Below are 6,778 nucleotides of genomic sequence, written 5' to 3' on the forward strand. Positions count from 1 at the left end.
TTTGTTTATAAATGGCAGTGGCTCGACCACCCTGCTCACTGTACCTTGCACATGTTTAAAATAAAAACATGAATATATGAACCTGTGTATTATTTGAATAGCTTAGTATTGAATGCACAATAAAGAAGTATGTTTATACTTGGCACTAGGCCCAGTTTAATATAAAACAATTTTATACAATATACATAGTCGGGGGTCCCTGCTCCATCTCTCTATCAGTTTGGGGGTCCTTGGCCTGAAAAACGTTGAAGACCTCCCTAAACATTGCATGACAGACGTGAAACATCTACTGTAGCTGCATTAGGTTGATGTCGGTGTTCTGCGGTTCTCCGTTCTAGACTTAATGATGTTCTCTGAGCTCAAAGCTGCAACAGGGAGGGCAAGGCAAATAAAGCAAACACACCTCGCCACTCTTAACCCACGCCTCATACCTGTGTGTGTGTGTGTGTGTGTGTGTGTGTGTGTGTGTGTCTCACCCGCCCTCTGCCACGTTGTGTGGCCGACAATGGATGTTTTGGAATGGAAAGGAGGGAGGAAGAGAGGGAAGGATGGAGAGCAGGAGAGAGGCAGAAGGACAGATAGAGGGAAGGAAGGGTGGAGGTATAGAGCAGAGGTCTTCAACAGGGGGTCCGCGACTCCTAGAGGGTCCGATGAGGTACTGCAAGTGGTCTGCGAAATATTTGGTTGATTAGACAATTTTTTAAAAACTTTTTTTCTTTTTTTTTCTCTAAACATGAATCTGACCATTCTTTTAATAGTTCAGTATTGTATGTAAGATAACAGGTATCTTTATGCATGGCAGTTGCACTAATAGGCCATCACTCATTTTCGTTTCCACATTTATGTTGAAAATGAAAACATCAATTTGAATAGCTTGTATGCATGATTATCATGCAATTGACAGACAATGTTGATGTTGGCTTTGGTATCAGCTGACAAGGTTTGTTTCTAAATGGCAGTGGCACGACCTACTCACTGTACCTTGCACATGTTTAACATAAACACATGAATATATGAACCTGTGTATTATTTGAATAGCTTAGTATTGAATGCACAATAAACCGGGGGGGGGGGGGGGGGGGGGCCGGTTGTTATGATCACCAAAACAACCAGCCTCCACCTCCTGGGGGGGACGGGGGTGAGGGGCTGGTTGTCAAGATCACCAAAACAACCAGCCTCCACCTCCTGGGGGGGGGGGGGGAGCCGGTTGTCACGATCACCAAAACAACCAGCCTCCTCCTCCTGGGGGGGACGGGGGTGAGGGGCAGGTTGTTATGATCACCAAAACAACCAGCCTCCTCCTCCTGGGGGGGACGGGGGTGAGGGGCTGGTTGTCAAGATCACCAAAACAACCAGCCTCCACCTCTTGGGGGGGGGGACGGGGGGGACGGGGGGGGGGGGGAGCCGGTTGTCACGATCACCAAAACAACCAGCCTCCTCCTCCTGGGGGGGACGGGGGTGAGGGGCTGGTTGTTATGATCACCAAAACAACCAGCCTCCACCTCCTGGGGGGGACAGGGGTGAGGGGCTGGTTGTTATGATCACCAAAACAACCAGCCTCCACCTCCTGGGGGGGACGGGGGGGAGGGGCTGGTTGTCAGGATCACCAAAACAACCAGCCTCCACCTCCTGGGGGGGACAGGGGTGAGGGGCTGGTTGTTATGATCACCAAAACAACCAGCCTCCACCTCCTGGGGGGGACAGGGGTGAGGGGCTGGTTGTTATGATCACCAAAACAACCAGCCTCCACCTCCTGGGGGGGGGACGGGGGGGGGGGGGGGGGGGAGCCGGTTGTCACGATCACCAAAACAACCAGCCTCCACCTCCTGGGGGGGACGGGGGGGAGGGGCTGGTTGTCAGGATCACCAAAACAACCAGCCTCCTCCTCCTGGTGGGGGACGGGGGGGGGGAGGGGAGGGGCTGGTTGTCACGATCACCAAAACAACCAGCCTCCACCTCCTGGGGGGGGACGGGGGTGAGGGGCTGGTTGTCATGATCACCAAAACAACCAGCCTCCTCCTCCTGGGGGGGACAGGGGGGGAGGGGCTGGTTGTCAGGAACACCAAAACAACCAGCCTCCTCCTCCTGGTGGGGGACGGGGGGGGGAGGGGAGGGGCTGGTTGTCATGATCACCAAAACAACCAGCCTCCATCTCCTGGGGGGGACAGGGGGGGAGGGGCTGGTTGTCAGGATCACCAAAACAACCAGCCTCCTCCTCCTGGGGGGGACGGGGGGGAGGGGCTGGTTGTCAGGATCACCAAAACAACGCGCCTGGTTCTGGTTCAGGTTCAGACATTCTCGCACTGGAGGGCTTCTGGAGGACTTCAGCCTCTTTGTGGATCAGCTTGTCGGTGGTCTCAGTGAGCTTTTGACGGAGACACTCCTTCTCCTTTAAGAGTTCCACGATCATAACGTCCCTCCGGTAGATCTTGTCCTCCTGCTGCTTCCACTCCCGGGTCACATTCTGCATAATCTCCATGAACTCACCTTGTTTCTGAGACAGGAGCTTTTCAAACTTGACCGCCATGGCCTTCTTCTCGTCCCCTAGGCGATCAATGTTTCCCTGCATCAGCTTATGGTGGGCGGCCCAGTCCTGTTCTCTCTTGGCCTGAGCTTCGTTTACTCTCTTCTCGTAACCTCTGACATTTTTCCGGTAGGCTTCGTCAATATTGAGGAGTTCGGTACGTTTAGAGTTGTACCTAGCCATGTGGGTCTCAGACTGTCGACAGACCATTGCTATCTCTCCTATGAGATGCACGATCTTTTTGTCCTGCTGTTTCCCCTGCTGGTCCATAGTCCGCATTGTTTCCATCAGCTGTTCTTTCTCCGACAGGTGCTCTCTGAAGTTTCCCTCCAGTTGCTTCCTCTCGTCCAGGATGCGAGTGATGTGCTCTTCTAACTCCACCAAGACCTGTTCTGTCTGGGCGAGCTCTCTTGCTGATTTCTCACCCAGAGCTTCGTATTTCTCCTTCCAGACATTCTCGCTCTGGAGGACTTCAGCCTCTTTGTGGATCAGCTTGTCGGTGGTCTCAGTGAGCTTTTGACGGAGACACTCCTTCTCCTTTAAGAGTTCAACGATCTTAACGTCCCTCCGGTAGATCTTGTCCTCCTGCTGCTTCCACTCCCGGGTCACATTCTGCATAATCTCCATGAACTCACCTTGTTTCTGAGACAGGTGCTGTCCGAACTTGACCGCCATGGCCTTCTTCTCGTCCCCTAGGCGATCAATGTTTCCCTGCATCAGCGCTTCTTTCTCCACCCAGTCCTGTTGTTTCTGGGCGAGTTCGGCATGTTTTTTACTCAGCCTCTGAGAAAGATCCAAGATTGTATTGTTCTTGTAGTGGAGTTCCTCCTGCACGTGGATCATATTGCTCTGATACTCATCGGTACTTTGTACCTCGCACATCTGGGTCTTTGGGGCAGAGGCTTGTCTTTCTGCCTCATACCTGGCGACCATGATGTCGTACTTCTGCTGGCTCCAACTCTGGGCGGCGTCCATCTCCGCCTCCTTGAGTATCAGACGTTTTTTGAGGTAGGAGATTTCAGCCTCCTGCTCGGACCTCTTCTTTGATTCTGTGTTCTGAATCTCCTGCAGGTAGCAGGTTCTCAGCGTACCTTCGTCCCACCAGCTGCAGAGGATCGCCTTTTTGGTAGCTAATGCTCCGTTGATCTCTGCCAGAGCGTCAATCTGACAGTTCAGATGGTTTGACTGGCCGACAGCCTGATCGGAGGCATTCTCGAGATGATTGATATCCATGATACTTTGCTTGTCTGTATTAGAGAGTAGTTAGAATATCTGCTCTGTAGTAAATGTGACTTTCACCGAACACTCCTGTTGACTAGAATGATACTATCTGTCTGTCTCTCTGGGTTATATACATCTGATTTTCTCTTCAAAGGCACAGAATGTGATGACATCACATTCTGTGCCTTTTGATAACAGCACAGGACCACCTGACCACGTGACCAAGTGATCACGTGACCACGTGATCACGTGACCAAGTGATCATGTGACCACGTGATCATATATTAATGCTTCCTGTCTGTTTGACATATGATCAAATATTCATATATGTTAATATACTGTATATACGAATACTTCCTGTCTGTGTGACATATGATCAAATATTCATATATGTTAATATACTGTATATACGAATACTTCCTGTCTGTGTGACATATGATCAAATATTCATATATGTTAATATACTGTATATACGAATACTTCCTGTCTGTGTGACATATGATCAAATATTCATATATGTTAATATACTGTATATACGAATACTTCCTGTCTGTGTGACATATGATCAAATATTCATATATGTTAATATACTGTATATACGAATACTTCCTGTCTGTGTGACATATGATCAAATATTCATATATATTAATATACTGTATATACGAATACTTCCTGTCTGTGTGACATATGATCAAATATTCATATATATTAATATACTGTATATACGAATACTTCCTGTCTGTGTGACATATGATCAAATATTCATATATATTAATATACTGTATATACGAATACTTCCTGTCTGTGTGACATATGATCAAATATTCATATATATTAATATACTGTATATACGAATACTTCCTGTCTGTGTGACATATGATCAAATATTCATATATATTAATATACTGTATATACGAATACTTCCTGTCTGTGTGACATATGATCAAATATTCATATATATTAATATACTGTATATACGAATACTTCCTGTCTGTGTGACATATGATCAAATATTCATATATGTTAATATACTGTATATACGAATACTTCCTGTCTGTGTGACATATGATCAAATATTCATATATGTTAATATACTGTATATACGAATACTTCCTGTCTGTGTGACATATGATCAAATATTCATATATGTTAATATACTGTATATACGAATACTTCCTGTCTGTGTGACATATGATCAAATATTCATATATGTTAATATACTGTATATACGAATACTTCCTGTCTGTGTGACATATGATCAAATATTCATATATGTTAATATACTGTATATACGAATACTTCCTGTCTGTGTGACATATGATCAAATATTCATATATGTTAATATACTGTATATACGAATACTTCCTGTCTGTGTGACATATGATCAAATATTCATATATGTTAATATACTGTATATACGAATACTTCCTGTCTGTGTGACATATGATCAAATATTCATATATGTTAATATACTGTATATACGAATACTTCCTGTCTGTGTGACATATGATCAAATATTCATATATATTAATATACTGTATATACGAATACTTCCTGTCTGTGTGACATATGATCAAATATTCATATATATTAATATACTGTATATACGAATACTTCCTGTCTGTGTGACATATGATCAAATATTCATATATATTAATATACTGTATGCTTACCATGTCTTCTTTTCCTTCTGATGAACATATTCTGTGAGAATATTCAGATGCTTGTCTCGCACAATTTCTTTCTTTTCATCAGACAAACAAAGAAATGTGCAGACTTGTGATGTTTTAAACCCTGCTGGAGTGTTTGTGGAGCAGCCACAAGGTGACACTGCAGTACACGGTTCACTTAGAACATCAGCTTCTACAGTCGGTGTAATGAGCAGCTCTTTCTCATTGAATATTTACATTTCAATAAGAGATGAGTGGTTTCCGAAGGGTGCTTTTTTTTTTTTTTCACATCTCATTTTAAAGGAAACGGCTAGATTTCTGCAGGAAGTTTTTTTTTTAATGGAATAAAGGTTGCGTCTAAATGAGGCAAAGGTACCGTGAGTGGATCTGATGGACTTCCAAATGAGGGGTAAATCTGGACCAGACTAACTCCAGACAATCTGCTTTGATCTCCCAATCTCCCCTGTGGTATCCAGTGCTGGGGAAGCCTCCTCTACACCTTGTAGGCCTAAAGCAGAAGAGGCAAGAGGGCTTCTCTATCCCCCCATCCTCCTCCTCGCTGCCCATCTCTTTCTCTCTCACACACACACACACACACACACACACACACACACACACACACACACACACACACACACACACACACACACTGGACTCTCTTTTGAAAGTCTAGGGCTTGATTTAAAATTCCTCTTCAGAGCGTGTCATGCATTTTATATGCATGGCGAGTGGGAGAGAGAGAGAGAGAGAGGAGGTATTGCATGGGGCTCCAGCCCAAATGAACTTCCCTACGCTGTTGATCTCCTCAGGGATATATCGACACACACACACACACACACACACACACACCACCACTTTCTTTCACTCCTCTCATTTCCTCGCACCCACACACCCCAAACTCTTTCAACATTAGTTTTACTGCATCATGCTTTTCACAAATTCCACCGAGCAGCAAGAGTTCCTTTGCCTTTGAAGACGAGTGTGATCTGAACAGAGGCAGGGGGGGTGGGGGGGTGCAAAAAAAAAAAAGAAAAGGAAAACCTGGCCGCAGGGCATTTTGCACTTGTGTTTAGCAGGGCATGCAGCAGAGGAGGGGAGGCTGACAAGTGCAGTGTTTGGGGACAGCTTTGATGTCTGATGGGGTGCGGCTGCTGCGCCTGCACAGTCCTTCACAAGGAGACTGTAAGGTTGACACAACCAAGCTACATGTACAGTTCACAGCTGTGGGTGGATAACAGATAATCAAAGGGGCACTGCTGATGCACTGCTCCCAACCCGAGACGTCTCTCAGAGACGAAGCTGAGAATCGATTAACTAAAAATGTTAAAAAAGCAGACGCAACATGAACTTTGACTGCAGCTGC

Source organism: Anarhichas minor, unplaced genomic scaffold, assembly GCF_050575085.1.
Source record: "Anarhichas minor isolate MPS153535 unplaced genomic scaffold, ASM5057508v1 ptg000024l, whole genome shotgun sequence".
NCBI lineage: Eukaryota > Metazoa > Chordata > Actinopteri > Perciformes > Anarhichadidae > Anarhichas > Anarhichas minor.